The sequence below is a fragment of the Vulpes vulpes genome, chromosome 3, assembly GCF_048418805.1.
Source record: "Vulpes vulpes isolate BD-2025 chromosome 3, VulVul3, whole genome shotgun sequence".
Taxonomy (NCBI): Eukaryota; Metazoa; Chordata; class Mammalia; order Carnivora; family Canidae; genus Vulpes; species Vulpes vulpes.
In genome coordinates, this window is record NC_132782.1 from 38067332 (window position 1) to 38085878 (window position 18547).

The window sequence follows — 18547 nt, forward strand, 5'->3', positions numbered from 1 at the left end:
GGCAGACTTGACCTCACCAGGCAGCCTCCCACAGGCTACTGTGGAGATTGTCTGCCTTTTGGGAAGGCTGCTCCTATCTTGTTTAATCACGGAGATAGAGGAGCCGCAGATAGAACTGAGATTGTGACAGCGGCTGTGACTGATCGGTGCTCTGGCCACCACCGAGCGGGGTGGGGGGAAGAAACTAAGAAAACAGGAAGAGAGAAACAGTGGGGGTGTCTGGGGAAGAGAGGTGGAGAGAAGATGGAGAGGGAAGAAGGACAACAAGAGAGGAGTCAGAACACAGAGGAAAACATTCCTGAAGCCAAAAACAGCTTCTTGCGTCACTCGCAGATCCAAAGCCTGGGTCTGGACAGAGTTGATTCCGGGACAGAGGAGCGATGGAAGCCATGGGCCATTCATGTCCACTTTACAAAAGATATTTGTAGGGCGGACAAAGGGGGAAATAAATAGGAGGAAAGGGCAAAAAAGTGGAATGAGAAAGTAGGAGCTCTAAGTATCCTGAAATGTGCTCAGGTTACGCGTGTCTTAAAGTTGCTCTGCAGGACAAACCTTTAAATCCTCTTACGCAGGAGATGTATATTCATTTAGTCCTTCTCTCAGCCCTTTTGAAAAAGGAGAGAACCAAACTCTTCAGTGAGAAACTAAACGCACTTTTTGATCCAATCGCATCCATGTGAAAGGCGAAAGAGAGGCAGGAATGGTGAGGCTGGCCTCCCCAAAGCCCTCGACAGCTGCCCTCCTTTTTTCCGTTTTACAGATGACAAAGCTGAGGTTCTAAGATGTTCAATGACGGAGATGGCACAGCGAATCAGCGTTGAACCCTGGTGCGAACCTACGAATGCTTGACTCCCAAGTTGGCGAGTTTGGGTTTTCACTACTAGAGCAGGACACGAGGTATCACACCTGTTAAAACGCATATGCACATATGAAAACTGACCCACAATGTGTACCCAATAGGGCTGTCCTCAACCCAAGGACATAACAGGAATGGAGATGATGCTGCATGTGTGCAAAGGAGACATTTTCAGAACTGTTGATTCTACTCCCAGTTACAGAGAGAGAGACAGAGACAAAGAGAGAGCGTTTCCTCGTCCTTTCTTTTTATAAAATCAGGACAAAGGAGAGAAGGACAACCAAAGTTTCATTCCTATGTATTGAGGTAAAAATCTGGAAGCATCTGGAGCGTTGCTGTGTCTAGTTTCCATTTTTCAGTGTTTCCTGTGTGTGCTCTTGCCTTGAGTGTGGAGATGGACTATGCGGATGGTTGCATGCGCTGTTCCCAGTGGCTGGGTGAAGGGGCATGGGCTGAAACACAGGAATAAGAGGAGGAGCAGTGTAATGCAGTAGGAAGAGACCACAGCTGTGTGACCTTGAGTAAATCAAAACCTCTCATAATCTTGGTGTCCTTCTCAGCAACATGTGGAGGTTGGACTAGATAATTTCTAAGATTCCTCCCATATCTAAGATTCCGTGACTTGAAATAAATCCCCAAGGAGCTAAAGTGCCTGCGTGGCCAAAATGCCTGTCTCTAAGAAGCCTTTATCAGTAAGAATGTTATCTCCTTGAGGACCGGGAACCACCAACTAGATCCACCTCTGTCTGGTGTAAGCAATGGAAACAAAACAAGCGCAGCACGTTGTCTGTTGGTCAACTGGATTCCTCTTGGAGAGATTTCATGGAGAGTTCCCCTATGGGGGCCTCTTTTTGCCCCTGTGGCACACAAGCAGCCATGAGGCCCCCATCCACCAGCTGGGAGCCAGCCTCCACCAGCTGGGTAATTAACAGCCTTTGAGCAACAAGTTGGTGATCTCAGCCCAGCTCTTGTGACTGTGTCATAAAATAATTAAAACTTGTCATCCAACACAGCAGAGGCCTGGAAGGACAAGGACTGAGGGAGCATAAAGCCAAGTCATTCTTCTTTTCTAGCTCCTCATAAAAGGATGAAAAAGTGGGAGGGAATTGATGACATCTGAAGTCATGGAGTGCCTGGTGTCAGTAGATGTAGAGGTGAGGCGTCAGTGAGGCTCTGGGCATGCGCAGAACTCAAAGACAGCTAGTCCTCCGTAGGCTTAGAGCGGCCAGGTAGGGTTAACCTCATAAATCAGCTTTTTTTTTTTTTTTTTCTTAAGAGAAAGAGAGAGAGAGCGCGCACTTGGGAGGGGGTAGGGGCAGAGGGAGAGGGGGAGAGAATCTTAAGTCGATGCTCCTCGCCTGATGCAGGAGCCCAACAGAGGCTGCCTCTTGGCTTAGCCAACTAGGCACCCTGGCGTCTCTCTACATCAACTTCTGATTGGCCAGGAGACAAAGTCCTTCCTTTGTTTTTCAAGCAACGGTTAAAATATGAGGAACCTCAGTTTTCTGTATATTTATAACACAGGAAAACAAGGTGAGCAAAGACTGGTACAACAGTTGATTCACTCCCTCAGTTCATCCAGGTCTCTGATCAAAAAGCCCCTCAGCACAGACCTTTCTCATCAACCTCATTCCCCATCTCTCTGTTCAGTTTACTGCATGTTTTCCCAACTAGAACAAAAGCTCCATGAAGGCAAGGACTTTGTTTGGTTCTCTGCTACATTCCAGAGTCCGGAACAATGCCTGGCCCCTAGAAGATGCTTAGGAAGTGGATGGATGGATGGATGGATGGATGGATGGATGGGTGGGTGGGTGGATGGATGAATTAAACTGCTTATCACGGTAACTAGTTTATTTATCCTCAGGCCTTCACTTAGAAACATTTAATATCTTGGTACCTTGAATCTCTCCATGCCCCTCTCCATGAAAATCCACACAGAAAAACAAAGGAAATCTTCCAGGTTGGCTCACTCAGCTGTGAGACTGCCCGGTAAATGCATGTGCGGTGTATGTGGCTCTACGGGAGAGGCGTGCCCTTGCTGGGATTATTTTGGCCTCGCTGTACCCGCATGTGACATACTGCCACATGACTCTGTGTTAAATAGAGGAAGACACAAGGTCACAGACTAACCGCGTGAGTCTAGCAAGAACTTCCGCCTCTGGGAGAAAGCTCTAATGTGCTTTTTCATCCAGGGTGATGCCAACTCTTAAAGCAGCTCACGTTCCCCGGTGATCTAATTGAATAGTTTTTACGTTATCTCTGTATATTCGAAGGTTGTATCTACTGCTTCGTCTGATCTCTTTTCATAGATAACAAATAGCTTCCCCTACTCTGTAGAAAAATGAAACAGCAAAGATATTAAAATTTTTATTCACGAGAATTTGATGACACAAACTTATGCTCCTATTGTGTTTCCATACAGATGATACTGTGATCTTTTCTGAGATAGGACAGGACAACTGATCAACTAAGTGCATCCTTCTGATATTAAGGACCTGGGTAGCATAGGATAAACATCACCCACTTTTACCAGATGATGGTATCATTTTTGTATACAAAGACCTACACTTCCCTTTATCTTTTCAATAATGCAGGTAGCCTACCCTGGTGTGCGTGTGTGTATTTTTTTTTTTTTTTTAAAGAGGAGAAAAGAGCATTTTTTTGATAATTCCCCATCTCCCTGTCCCAGTACATAAACCTTTCTGTTTCTTTCTCGTGATCCATACAAAGCTAATTGACATTAAAGATAAAAGCTAGACTACGAGGCAAGCCTCCTTTGTCCAATGGACAAATTCACTGAAAAGCATGTGGGGCAATGAGAATGAAAAGTGCATGGTAGTAATGACCCACCTGGAGAATCACAGAGTGAAACAGGTCCTGAGAGATGAGCCAGTCCATGCCTGTCATTTCACAGACAAATTCCACAGTTAAAATATCAATACAAAGAGCTGTCTAACCGAAACCTTCACCTAAAATTTAATAAGCCCCTTGTGACCGATGGTCTTTCTGCTATATCTACGTTTAGCACTAGGTGTTGCTCTACTGCTATTTATAGACCAGAATTCTTTGATATGCAGCCGAAGCTGAGCCTCCTAATTCGAGTTCCATCCTGCAAATGCTGTTTTTGAGATGATACCCTGCTAGTATTTGATATGTTTCATTGAGCCAGCTTCATTTAAATGGTTCAGGTATGGCATACAAATCCACTGAGACAGCCACTCTGGAAAGAAGGGATCAATACATGCCAGGGAAAGGCTACTCCAAAGTCAAATTTTTCAAATTGTCCTAATTCAAATATTTACTTAAACTCTGTTTTTATATTATGTGCAACACAAGGGGAATGACATTGTTGCTGTGGGTTTCCTGGAACTGACTGTGGGCTACAAGGCCACAGATAAAGTTTGTTTATAGAAAAACAAAATATGAAAAAAAAAAGTTTAGCACGGTTCTATTTGGGGTTTAATACTCCCACACATACCAAGGGGGAGAAAGGACAACTTTCTAGAACCTTACTTTCCCCATGGCAACAGAGGACAGAAATGCTTTAACCCCCTCTAGTGACAGATGTGTCATTACTCAGGGAAGTTCAGTTGTTGGGTTTGAATGCTAATACCATAGGGAGAAACAGGTCCTGCTTTAAGAATTTCATTGCTTAGGAAGAGGACAGATTTTCAATTCACCTTTAAGTTTTAAAGGGAATAAAATTCAGCTATTAAATATGAATCTTCAACATCATTACTCAGTTGTTTCAAATTGGATAAATTTTTTTTTAAAAGATTTTATTTATTTACTTGAAAGAGAAAGAGAGAGCATGTGCATGCAAGCGGGGGGCGGGATTGAGAGCGAGGAAGAGAGGGTATGGAGCAGACTCTGCACCAGAGCCTGAGTCGGGCCTCAATCCCACAACCTCGAGATCATGACTGGAGCCGAGATCAAGAGTTGGATGCTCAACGGACTGAGCTACCCAGGCGCCCCTCAACTTGGGCAAATGTCACATAAACTCAGCATAAATGTTCAAATTCTACAGGTCAAATGTTATAACCATCTAATACGGAGTTTAAAATCATCATTCGTGGAGCAAAACAGTGGCTAGTACATCGTTTCTAAACATTTTTTTTTTCAGTTTTGGTATTTACCAGTAACTATAATACCAATCATCAGGCAATGATGCTAATAACGGTCCTAGATTTTTAGCAGGAGGGAAAGTGGAAGAAGGAAGCCAGAGCAGAAGCATCCTAATCCCATTACCAAGCTTAGTGTAGAAGGAGACAAGTAGCTCACACAAAGGTAGTTGTCAAGGATCCATGATATAGACTCTTTGGTCTAGTCCTAAAGAGAAGAAGGTTCCTTCCAGTTTTTATAGTCCAGGCCTCAGGCTGAGGAAACTAAGTCTTTGGTTGAAGCTTGACTATCTTCTAGAAGGTTCTTTTCAGCTTTCTCCCCAGCACAAATCAGCCAAGTAGCATCCACTACGACCTTTGCGATTCATTTGTTATGCTCTGTGTTGAAGATGGGCAACTTTTCAAAAGGGATAGGTCAACCTCCCGACCCATGTCCCTGTCAACATGGGGTAAGAGGCATTTATGTGTTAGGAAAACTGCCTATTTCCTACAAAAGGGAGGGAGAGAAGAGTTTTTGAAAGCATGCATTTTGGAAATCATGTTTAGTGAGTGGCAGGAAGGAGAGGTGGTAGGCACTGAGGAAGCTTCTGTGTCTTTAGTGAGATCCCCTTCCATCTGGACCATTTTTGGGAAGTCTACCGGCGTGTGCAGGGGTAAGAAACGTAGGAGCTATGAAAATAGACTTGTCATTTACACAAGCAGACGTGCGCACACAAATCACAACATGTTTACTCTTTGTTTTTCTTCATGCTAACCTGACCAAAGTTTTTTTTTTTTTAATGCCATTTTATGAGTTCTTCTAATGTCATCTTCTAATCTCTTCCATCCCTTTGTATTCTCTAAGCAGGTTACATTTGCATAATTCCAAGAAGGTGAACGTAGCTCACGCTTTTGCTTAAAAATTGTTTCCAGCCTAGCTTAACAACCTCTATTTTTTCAAGTTCGTTCCAAGATTGAGACAAAAATCTCTCTACGAAAAGCAAAATAAAAGCCAAATTCCTATGCTTTTGCCTCATTTCATGTTTTATTATTCTATGTTCCCTAATAATACATTCTGTAAATATTGAAATGGGCACACGTTCTGTGGATGGAAAGCAAGGCTATGTAGTTAATGCAAGTTGTGATCTCCAGAAGATGTCCATTTTAGGCCACATGCGACTTATATTTTTTCTCCTCTCTTGATAGAGAAAAAAGAAAAAAAAAACCATGGAAAAAATTATAGAACCCAACTATATGCATTTTGGGGCCAATGATAGACCATAAGTTTTTAATGCTCCCAGCAGGCTTGGAGCTGGCCTGAACTGAAGCCTGGGGATATGCTCGCTGAGGTCCACAAATGAGAAAATGTAGTGATGAAGGAAGCCCATATTATTGCAAGGTGCAACTAAAAAGCTTATGAAAGTCTAGGATTGTTGAAGTCTAGAAATGTTTGCTTACAACCAGCTAAGCCCACACACACTGTGGAGAATTCATTTTATGCGTTTGTAATACTAGCAATAAAAAACTTCCCCAAATCTAGTTACTTTTTTCTTGTTAATTCTGGGTTAAAGACAGTAATTATAAGAAAGACATTTCAAAGAGCACATGCACTTTTGTTGAATGAAAGAAGTATTTACAACACAGATTTAATTATGTTTTGAAAATTATAATAATTTCAGTTAGGCAAACTTGGTGCTCTATTTCCTTAGAGGAGAGAGGCAACAACGTTTTCGGGGGCGCTTTTAAGCGAGCAAGAGCCTTCCTTTTGAACGCCCATAGCAGAGTAACTTTGGAATGAGCGAGCCATAGGTTCTCCTCAATCTAAGGGTGGTGTTTGTAAACAGAGGACTACTTCTAGAGCAAAAGCGAGTTGCCTTTCATCAACATTTTCTCATGATGAATGATAAGGGAATGTGCACTTTGATGTAACATCAGTTCTCCCTTCAGATTTTTTCTTGAATATTTGGAGACACTGATTCCTCAGGGTATACCATTTTCCTCGGACTTTACTCTCTTCTGGAGAATTCAGCAGGAGAACAAACGTCTCCTGTCTTCTGGAAGTCAGCTTTTCCTGCCACCCGAGCTCCCACATTCATTTCCTCCAGCTGCCTCTAGGCGGCCCTGGGCCCTGGGCCTTCATCCAGCAGCTGATGTGACGCTCCTGCTGCTGCACTTCCTTAGCAGATGGTCTTAGTATGGTCAAGCCCATGATCTCTGGACAAGGCTTCTGCCCTTGACTCTCTTTCCTTGTGAGTTTTCTTCCCCAGGGAACTCCTCAACCTCACACAAATACAGCTGGCCCTGGAACTTCCTTAGGCCTGTCTGGATTTGCAACAGTTTAGGCTGGCCTGGGGGGTCCTCCGTTACATAAAGATTGGGGCCATCACTCTCAGTCATCAATTGCTTTGTGTTCAGTACTATTTGACTCTATAAAAAGATAGAAGGAAGGAAGGTGGGAAGAAATGAAGAAGAAAAGGAAATAAAGAAAGGAAGGAAAGAGAAGAAAGAAAATAAGAAAGAGGAAATTTTTAAAAATAAATTTATTTTTTATTGGTGCTCAATTTGCCAACATATAGAATAACACCCAGTGCTCATCCCATCAAGTGCCCCCCTTAGTACCCGTCACCCAGTCTCCCCCACTCCCCGCCCACCTCCCCTTCCACCACCCCTAGTTCGTTTCCCAGAGTTAGGAGTCTTTCGTGTTCTGTCTCCCTTTCTGATACTTCCCACTCATTTAGAAAGAGGAAATTTTAAAAAAGATGAAAGGACTGGAAATGAAAATCCTAAAAGGTACATGTTTCCTGCCTGTAAAAAGTTTACTATCTACTTGGTTGTAACTATTCATAGCTAAATACACTGCAGATTTGATAATAAGATAACTAAATCAGAGAGCTTATCTAGATGTCAACCTAAACACTTTTGGCAAACAGTCAAGCAATTAAATTAAGCTAGTCCGTAAGCTTCCTTTATAGGAGATGTCATTGCATAGAACATCTCTGCCCAGGACCAAATCCAGGTTCATGGTTTTAGCAAATGAGGGTCGAAAACATCTTCGATCCATCAATCTCAAATTCAGCTGTGGCCTGGACTTCAGAAACAAGCTTAACTTTAACAATGTTTAAAAGTCCTTGTGCAATATTTTTGCACAAATAGTCTCAATGGGGAGGAAGTTACAAGTTAGGGAAATTGCATAAAACTATCTGTTCTTCAGCTGATCTGAGTATTGGGTCCAAACAAATGTGTGAACATCAAGAACCAGCACTGGAAGAAAATGTCTCCCAAATTCCCTGAGATGAGGGACATCTCTCCTTTCCCTCCTCTCCCACTCAATGCAGTTGGGCCTGTTGGACACAAATAAACAAGTAGTGAAGGTTGCCACCTACTCAGAGAACGGAGAACTGTTCCTCACCTTGTTCCAGGTGTGGCGTTTTCACCAACGCTGCCTAACATCACAGTGACTGTGGGCCGGAGAAGTGTTTGCAGATCTCCCTGGGCCTGCGGGCAGCTCAGCCTCTCTGCCCTGTACCCCTTTCTCCAGGCGTCTCCCATCCTGCACGCGGAGAGCTGATTTGTCCAACTGGACACATACCCCCTCTTGGTATTTTGGTAATTTGACTTGCTCTCCTGTTCCACTGAAGTCATTGTGAATCTCAATGCTGATATTTTCCCTCAGTTTCCATCTGCAAATTTAACAAACACAAAGTAGTGATTTTCGTGTAAGTCATTAGATGAAAGTGCGCAGAGTCTGGCGGAAATCGCCTAAAGACATTGCTCCAGGTTGATCGTCGCACATTATAATAAACACTTTTTGGATATGATTATTCAATCAGTTTTGGTTCCGTATAATAAAATAATCAGAAATGCCATGTATATGCATTCCCCTGATTTATCCACCCAATAGCTCTATTCAAATATTATATCAGGCTTATTTATGATAACTAATTCCTGGGGAACTCTTGCTGGCTCATTGTGATTCTTCCCCATTTGAGAAAAAATAATAATATTCATGAGTAGTTTTCTATTTATAAAATAAGTGGCTCTTTGCAAACAGGTTTTAAAAATAGATGCATAAAGGGCAGCTCTGGTGGTGCAGTGGTTTAGCGCCGCCTGCAGCTCGGGGCATCGTCCTGGAGACCGAGGATCAAGTCCCACGTCCCGCTCCCTGCATGGAGCCTGCTTCTCCCTCTGCCTGTGTCTCTATGAATAAATAAATAAAATCTTAAAAAAATAAAATAGATGCATAAAAAAGAAAACAAAAGCCACTCAAAATCTTACTACTAAGCCCCGTACAGTTTGACGAATTTCCTTTCAGTTGGCTTCCTAGCTCTACACCCCCCACCCCCGTCTTCTCCCACGCACACATCTTACTCAGTCCCCTCCACCGTTCATTTTGTTGCCTTCCCTTCCTCCAGCTCAAAGAAGCAGACAATAGTCACCTGGCACTTTGAGGGGATATGAGTACCAAAAAACCAGAAAAAAAAAGAGTAAGAGAATGTTGGCCCTTAAGGTCAAAAACTGGAAGACTAACTCTAAAATAGAAAACTCTGCATGCATACCTGCAGAGTGAGTATGGACAAGTATTGGACAAGTCAGAGGAAGTCAAGGAAGGCTGAGGTGTAGACCTGGGGATGCCACCATCACGAAAACTCTAGCTCAAGAGAATACAACCTCAGCCTGTCACGTGCACAAGAGAGCCACATGGGGGCCAAGGCAGGGCCCAGGTGTTCTTGTTGATGTCCTGTGGAAACTACCAGTCAGTAGTGGCCAGTCAACTGCCTTGAGGTCATATCCTTCTGTGGCCAAGGCTTTGCCCCATTTGACACAGTGCTCTCTTCAATGGCTCCGAAAAACATCTGGGTAACAGATAACTCAACTTTCATTAGCTTAAAGCCCTACCTGCATTAAATTAATTTGACACCCCCCCAACTAAAACCATCATCATGTGCCCTCCAACATATTTATGTTTAGTCTGACATATGAATCAGAAGCCAGCTGCAGGTGACTGTTGCCAGAACTTTCCCCACTCTGAAGATTATCTTTCTTCTACATTCATCAGAAGAAACTTTGATCCCATGTTCTCCTTGCTTCTTCCTCATTCTTCTTCCCTAGCATTTTCACCCATCAGCTGGTGAAGGTCAGTCTCACTATCCACACCTGAGTCCTGTCTACCTCTCGAGGTAGGGTTAGGCTGTCCCTCCCCGCACTTGCACAGCACCCATTTCCGGTCTCCCCTGTAACACTGATCTCTACTACAGCACTGTAACTGTTCATGTCTAATCTGGAGCCACCCCCCAGAACGTAAGCTACCTGCAGGCTAGGGATTCTATTTTCTTCTGGTAACCCCAGACCACGCTCAGAGTTCAGCATAGGTTAGGTGTTCAAGAAATTATGCTGAAAAATTAGTTCGTATTATCTAGAGCCACATTTTTTTCCTCTTGCTGAACACTTGGACATCAGTTTTTTGTTTTCCAGTCTCCTGGTGATTTCCATCTTCTTCCTGATTCTTCATTACCCAGCACAGACTCTGCAAATGCAACTACAATGTTTTTAGTCTCCTGGAATGTCAAACATCTAGGTTTAGAAACTGGAACTTAGGAGAGCTAAGAATTATCTTCTTATCTGATTCTTCACTTACCTTAGCTTTAACCCTTGTGGCTGTTCTCTAATTTTTTAGCTTGGGAGTTATTCCCTTTCATAAAGACAGGGCTTAAATAGAAATTAAATTCTTTTCTTTCTTTTTGCCCTGTTTGACCCAGCAATGATCTCATCTCTTCCTCCTCCAACTACTGCTTTAGGAAATAGTCTTTTAAATTTGAACTTAGTTTTTTGAGTCTCCTTATTCAGGCTTGAGACTTTCTGATAAAATTCTGACTCTTCTGAATTTTGGGTCCCTCTTTCCATCTTTTCTATCTCTGCTTTGGAGGGCCAAGAAACTCTAAGAACATTCCCTGAAGAGTCTCTTGCTATGCAATCATGTCAGAGTTTCTCTAAGTGTTTTTTGATATTTGCTTTTCAAATGTTTAGAGTGTGTGTGTGAGTATATCCAGGCTTTCCATTTTTGGCTGTTCTAAATGTTCAGAAAAAAAAATACACTTTCTGATCTCAAATTGACAACCCGACTTATAACTTAGGGAACTAGAAAAAGAACAAATTAAACCCAAAGCTAGCAGAGGGAAGGAAATACTAAATTGTAGAGCAGAGATAAGTGAAATAGAGATGAAAAAAAGGCAATAGAGAAAAATCAATGAGACCGAAATTGGTTCTTTGAAAAGATCAACAGAGTTGACAACCCTTTACCTAGATGGAGTGAGAAAAAAGAGAAAAAACACAAATTATTAAAATCAGAGATGAAAGTGGGGACAATACTATTGATTCTGCAGACACAGAATGATGAGAGAGTACTATAAACACTGTACATCAAAAAAATTGGATAGTCTAGATGAAATGAACAAATTACAAGAAACACGAAACCTACCAAAATGCAAAACGTGATATGACATATATTATATATGATATCTATAAGACATAAATATGAATATATATAGGAATACTATTCAGTCTTAAAAAGGAAGGAAATTCTGTAATATGCCACATGAAACTTTAGAACATTACCCAAGTGAAGTAAGCCAGACACAAAAAGTCAGCACCTTATTAACTTTGGGCTTTGTTCTTTTTCTAATTAGTTTAGGTGTAAGGCTAGATCATTTATTTGAGATTTTTGTTTCTTGAGGGAGACCAGTATCACCTTAAACTTCGCTCCTAGAACTGCTCTTGTTGTGTACCAAAGATTTTGGAATGTTCTGTTTTCATTTTCCTTTGTCTCAAAGTATTCTTAAAATGTTCTCTTTGATTTCTTCATTGACCCACTGGTTGTTTAGTGGCATGTTGTTTAGCCTCTGTGTCTGTTTTTCTCCAGTTTTTCTTCTTTAAATTGATTTCTAGCTTCATGCTGTTGTCAGAAAAGATGATTTCAATCTTAAATTTATTGGGACTCTTGTAGCTTAACATGATCTATGCTAAAGAACAACCATGTGCACTTGAATGTATATTCTGCTGGTTTTGGATGGAATGTTCTGTATATAACTGATAAGTTCATCTGGTTTAATGTATTGTTCAAAGCCACTGTATCTTTATTCATTTTCCATCTGGATGATCTACCCATTGATATTAAGTGTGGTAAGTGTGGTGTTCAAGACCCCTAATACCCTTGTATTACTGTCAGTTTCTCTTTGTAGGTTAAAATTTGCTTTATGTATTTAGGTGCTCCTAATGTTGGGTGCATAGATATTTATAATTGTTAAAACCTCCTGTTGGAGCGATCCCTTTTTTATTATGCATTGCCCTTCTTTTTTTTTTTTTTTTTTTTTAAAGATTTATTTATTTATTTATTCAGAGAGAGCGAAAGAGAGGCAGAGACAAAGGCAGAGAGAGAAGCAGGCTCCATGCAGGGAGCCCTACGCGGGACTCAATCCCCGGTCTCCAGGATCACACCCGGGCTGCAGGCAGTGCTAAACTGCTGCGCCACCAGGGCTGCCCCCTTCTTTGTTCTTGCTAGTTAGTTTTACAGTCTATTTTGCCTGATAAAACTAGTGCTACCCCAGCTTTTTGTTAGTTTTTTCCATTGCATGAAATCTTTTCCCATTCTTCCACTTTTAGCCCGTATGTCTTTAGAAACTCTGAAGTGAGCCTCTTGTAGGCAGTGTTTAGATGGGTCTTGTTTTTTTTTTTTTAGCATTTAGCCACTCTATATCTCTGATACAGAGCATCTGATAGGAGCATTTAGTCCATTTACATTTAAAGTAATTATTGAGAAGTATGTACCTATTACCATTTTGTTAATTGTTTCTGGTTATTTTTGTAGTTTCCCCTATTTCTTCTTCTCTTATAATTTGATGACTTTCTTTAATAATATTCTCTGATTTCTTTCTTCTTATTTTTTATTTATCTATTCTAGGTTTTTAGTTTGTGGTTACCATGAGGTTCACATATAATACCCTGTAGATAGTAGTCTATTTTAAGTCGCTTAAGTTCAAACACATTCTAAAAGCACTACATTTTTACTTCCCCCACCACAATTTATGAATTTGATGTCGTTTTAATCTTTTATTTTGTGTATTCCTTAACTAATTTTTTTTTCAGTTTTATATCATTATCTGACAATCAGTGTTTCTCATCCACATTAATTGCCTGTAGATTTTTGAAAATGATGACAGGTACACAGGTAACCAACGTATAGAGCTTGTTTGATTAATCTTCATCCCTGTTACGTCTTCTGGACAACCACACAAATACTGTATGGAATATTCCTTATTCCTTTGGCCTAGACGGCTTTGGTGAGCCTAGTGTCAATGCAAGCATCTGGGGTTCCCACCTCCTTCAGAGCAAATTTCCACATCTCTTTGAGTGTTCAAGGGGCACGCTTCTTGAAACCCACTCTATGGATGCACTTGTGAATGTGAGTGGTATGTTCTCTGGTCACTACCTCCTTGATGGTAGAATGGCCCTTCTTCTTCCTGCCACCCTTATTTTGGGAGCCATTCCGCCAGGCCCTGGTTGGAAAGGAAGAGTGAGAAGTATTGTGGGAGAGGGAAAGTAGCATGGCCTCCTTAACTTATTTTATAGATGCAGTTGATTTTACCACTTTTGTCTTTTAACCTTCATAGGAGCTTCACAAGTGATTGAACTACTACCTTTACTATATGTTTGCTTCTACCAATGAAATTTTTTCTTTCGTAATTACCTTCTACTTATGGCTTTTTTTTTTTTTTCCTTAAGCCAGTAAGCCTGGCTTAGTTGTGATAAATTCCTCTAACTTTTGTTTGCCTGGGGAACTCTTTCTCTCTCTTTCAATTCTGAATAATAACCTTGCCAGGCAGAGTATTCTTGTTTGGAAGCTTTTCTCCTTCCAGTACTTTGAATGTATTGTGCCAATCTTTTCTAGCCTGCAGACTTTCTGCTGAAAAATCAGCTGATAGCCTTATGGGTGTTCCTTGTATATAACTCGTTGCCTCACTTTATTTCCTTGAACAGATTTTAACTTATTTATTGTTGTCTTCAATATTTATATGCAAAATTTTGGTGGTACATATGTAATTTGTGTAAAATTAAAAATTTACATTGCTTACTATCCATATGCTATAATTGGTGTACATCTAGCTTAATTATATAAAAACAAAGCTCAAAGAAAAAAAGAAGTCAATATATTCCTCATTTTTAATTATTGAATCTAAATTGCATTCTAACATTTATTGCAAATGTCAATCTCTGTTAAGTGCTAGCCTAACAGATTTCTTAAAGTTCTGGCTTTATAAACAAAGTTATGAGAAAAGATTCCTTGGTTTGTATATATTATAATCAACCCATTTGCATAAGACTGAAGCCTATAGAAATTATCCTATAGTGATTAATTGAGAGAAGAGGATTAATATAAGAATATATTCTATAACTTATTACCTAAAAATCAGAATTTCCGAGAGCAAACTTTTTAATTGTATAACCCAAAGGAAGTAATTCGCTTTACACTTTTGAGAAGAGTAGAAGAGTAGGAGGAAAAGATTAAATTCTTATTTATTTTTCAATCAGAAAATTGTTATTTATTTATTTATTTATTTAAGTTTTTTGAGAGAGCGCATGTGCTCTCTCTCTAGAAATTGTGACTGGAGCAGGGTTAGTGGCTGAGGGAGAGGGAGAGAGAGAATCCCAAGCAGGCTCCATGTCCAGGGCAGAGGCTGATGAGGGGCTGGATCTAACTACTCTGAGATCATGACCTGAGCTGAAACCAAGAGTTAGATGCTTAACCGACTGAGCCACCCAAGGGCCCCAAGGAAAAAATTTTTTCAGTGAAATATTTTAGTAGATGCAGGCATCCTCCCTCAAGTTTTTCTGAAAGAAAAATAATTAAGATAATGTGAAGAAAACAATACATCAACCAAATATTAGCAAATAATTGCAGAAGATACATAAATCAAATTGTGGAAGAATTTGAGAAACAAGTATTAGAATGAATTACACAGTGTGGGGAGGCTTGCTATATATTTGGAGGAAAGAATAAATGTTTCTGTGATGTCTAGGTTTCTGTTGGATCCCACTTTAATTAAAAGCTAAAAGTAACTTTTGGGTTTCACTTAAGCAGTGGCAATCAATCAGCAGAGGTCATATTGCCTGTCTCACTGGAATATTTTGGAAAGGGGGGTGCATTTTTGATCAACAGTGATTGGGCGTCACTTACTGGCATGTAATGGGTAGAGATCAGGGAAGCTAGAAGACTGCTAGTGTGGAATGGTTTTGTATAATGAAGAGTTATCTCTTGTCCCACACAACTTTCAGTGGTCTTGTTGGACATTTGTGCAAGTGAAAAACCTGCTAAAAGCCTAGAGCCTAAACTCTGTTTTATGTATAAATTCAAAATATTGTTTTCATATAAACTGCACTTCTGGAGAATGTAAGTAGTGTACACATTGTGGAAAAACCGTACTTGTTTGGAACTTTGCTAGGAACCATTTACCAACAACTCTTGTCCATTCAATAATCACGAATGGATTGTCTGTAATTCATCTTAGCAGCAAAATATAACCTGAATTGATTTGAGGCTGTTTGGAAAATTCTGTCACTCACGGCAATACCTTTATCAGTCAACAGTTGTGGGGATCCCTGGGTGGCTCAGCGGTTTAGTGCCTGCCTTCAGCCCAGGGCGTGGTCCTGGAATCGAGTCCCACATCGGGTTCCCTGCATGGAGCCTGCTTCTCCCTCTGCCTGTGTCTCTACCTCTCCTTCCCTCTCTCATGAATAAATAAATAAATAAAATCTAAAAAAAAAACAAAACAGTTGTAACTGTCACATTCCAATGTCAATATAAAGAAATTGTGTTGAGTCTTGCTATTCAAGATGACCAGCTTTCAGGGGACTGGTAGCTCTGTAATCATTTGTGAACTTACTAGAAATGCTCTGTCCTACACCTGTGAAATCAGGATCCATATTTTCACAGGAACCACAGGTGACTTGTATGCACATCAAAATTTGAGGAGCAATTATGTAGGCAATAATTTGACAGAAATCTGTCTTAAAAACATATTCACTAAAGGTAATAACAACACCTGATCCTTTTATTTTTGCTGTCTAGTGTGGTTTGTCTGAGAATTTTCCAAATAGAGAGATAGTCTATTTGACTATAGTTTACTTTCTCTTATTTTTCCTTTACTGCCAATACATCATATGTAATTTTTGAAACTATGAATTAATTCCTTTTCAAGATAGTAAAGGGGATGTTGCCACAATAAAAAGGGTGTGTTGCTCTGATAGAGCTGAGAGCTACTTGAATGATGGGAAGCTGTACTGACAGAGAAAAATATATTCCCACTGTATATGAATTCCATAACAAAAACAATGTTTTATTGGAAAGTGGTGTCAATGTCACCACTGACGGAAGAAGTGCTTTGTCTGGAATAAAATATGGATTCTGGGATAAAGATACAGAAATAGCTTCAAAAATAAGTTTATTCACTGCCTCATTCAGAGGCAAGAAGCTCTTGCAGCAAAGGAAGTGAAGCCAGAAGTGTACAAATTGCTACAAGATGTCACTGATAGAGATAATATTATAAAAGCCAGATCTTTAAACTATTGTAAACTATTCACTGTTCTTGGTAGAGATGATGAGTGATGTTGAAAGCATTTTGTATCATGGACAAGGTGTCCAATTTTATCATGGCTGAGCATCTTTCAGGATTGTCCAATTTAAAGAAATGACATGCTCTTATTTTTAAAAACACTAGCGTTCCACATTCTGTGTTTGCTATGACAACAAGTGCCTAGCTATCCTTATCCTACAGAATTTAAAAATACGCTGTACCTTCAAAATAAAAGTATTGCTTTAATGATAAGTGGGAGTTTCTGCTTTTGAAGGAAAAATTGGACTGTGTTGTGAGCTTAATAACAGACCTTTGCGAATGCTTCTTCCTGATTGACTTGAGAAAAACGTGTCACCTATAAAAATGCTCATATTTGCACACTTTAAACACTTGGAGGTAGACATTAATAATTCATTTTAGAAATCTTCCCCCAAATGACTACCAAATGGGTTTGGGATCTCCTTGCTAAATACAAATTTTAAAACTATAAAACTATAAAAACTAACCTCTGATGAGTTGACAAAAAATATTGCTCCTTAAGATACTGAATGAATTGGTGAGAGTAGGAAAAGGCTTTTAAAGTATTCTTCGGCTATAGAGTCTATTAAATTCTGCTTTAATTCAGATTCCCCTGATGCCTTATCTGTGATTCTAAACCTCAAAAGACTCTGAAAACCAAGTTTTTGCTCATAACTCACTTGACAGCCAAACCTGACCTGCATTGATTTAAGGCTATTAACAGTCTTTGTAACACCTTTTTCTGCAGAAATATAAGCTGTGCCAGTATGGCACAGCTTATTGTACCTTCCAGGCCTTGCTGGAGGTACAATATAATATATGCCATAAGAATTTTCCAAAATTTATAAAATTCTGAATATCCTAGTTTTTTTCTGGTCCTCAGGGTTTTGGAGCTTTTGGGCCTATGCAGATTCCCAGCAGTGAACAGGAGATAAGTAAAGAATTGGAAAGTATTTTTGATGTTATGCAGGGGTCTTTTTCACTGTTTTTTTTGTTTTTTTGTTTTTTTTAAGATTTATTTAACAGAGAGAGAGAGAGGGAGAGAACGTGCACAAGCAGGGGAAAGGCAGAAGGAGAGGGAGAGGAAGATTCCCTGCTGAGCAGGGAGCCCAATGTGGGGCTCGATCTCAGGAACCTGGGATCATGATCTGAGCCTGAAGCAGATGTTTAACCGACTGAGCAACCCAGGCACCCCTCATTGTGTTTTTAGGTTAAGAATCTATAATTCTGAAATTGGTTTCCTGATTTTTTTGGTTGTTAAAAGGGTAGGACAGTTTCATTTTTTACAGATTTTTAAAAAAGATTTTTAATTTATTTATTCATGAGAGAGAGAGAGAGAGAGAGGCAGAGACACAGGCAGAGGGAGAAGCAGGCTCCATGCAGTGAGCCTGATGTGGGACTCGATCCTGGGACTCCAGGATCACGCTCTGGGCTGAAGGCAGGCGCTAAACTGCTAAGCCACCCGGGCTGCCCCAGGCAGTTCCATTTTTGAGCAAAGACTCTGAAATTCAAAGTTAGCATGTCAGCCAAAGAAATTGTCCTAATAAAGAAACCACTGGTTTGTTGGTTGGTTGGTTGGTTGGTTGGTTGGTTCGTTCATTCATTCATTCATTCATTCATTCCACTTTGTCCTTACAGGGAAGTTCTGACTTCTGGGAACACTCTGAGCTCTACTGAAGCTGCGAGCTAAGTGTGTTTTGAGAGCTACTTTGGCTCTATCTGGGGTGTGAGTGTGGGGGTATCCTGACTGGCCTTACAAACTAGCCGAGGGCACGAGTTCAAAAGTGCGCATTTGATTCAACCGATTGTACAAGTGTGAGAACCTATACCAGCAACAATTTAGTATTTGAGTCCATAGGATTTAGGTCCATAGGATTACATTTCTACTAGAAAATGAAAAATGATGCAAGGAGATGAAAATGTTTTCCAAACCCCTTAGCTATTAGCAA

The 18547-nt window shown here is 40.4% G+C and overlaps 1 long non-coding RNA gene across 1 annotated transcript; it reads right to left on the reverse strand.

Moving 5' to 3' along the window:
- Window positions 1-1176: 1176 nt before the first annotated feature.
- On the reverse strand, window positions 1177-5346 carry LOC140598116 (uncharacterized). The gene is made up of 3 exons (XR_012000243.1): window positions 5138-5346; window positions 3707-3756; window positions 1177-1308 (listed from the first exon to the last, which is right to left on the reverse strand). It is a non-coding gene; the product is annotated as an uncharacterized lncRNA (long non-coding RNA).
- Window positions 5347-18547: the final 13201 nt, after the last annotated feature.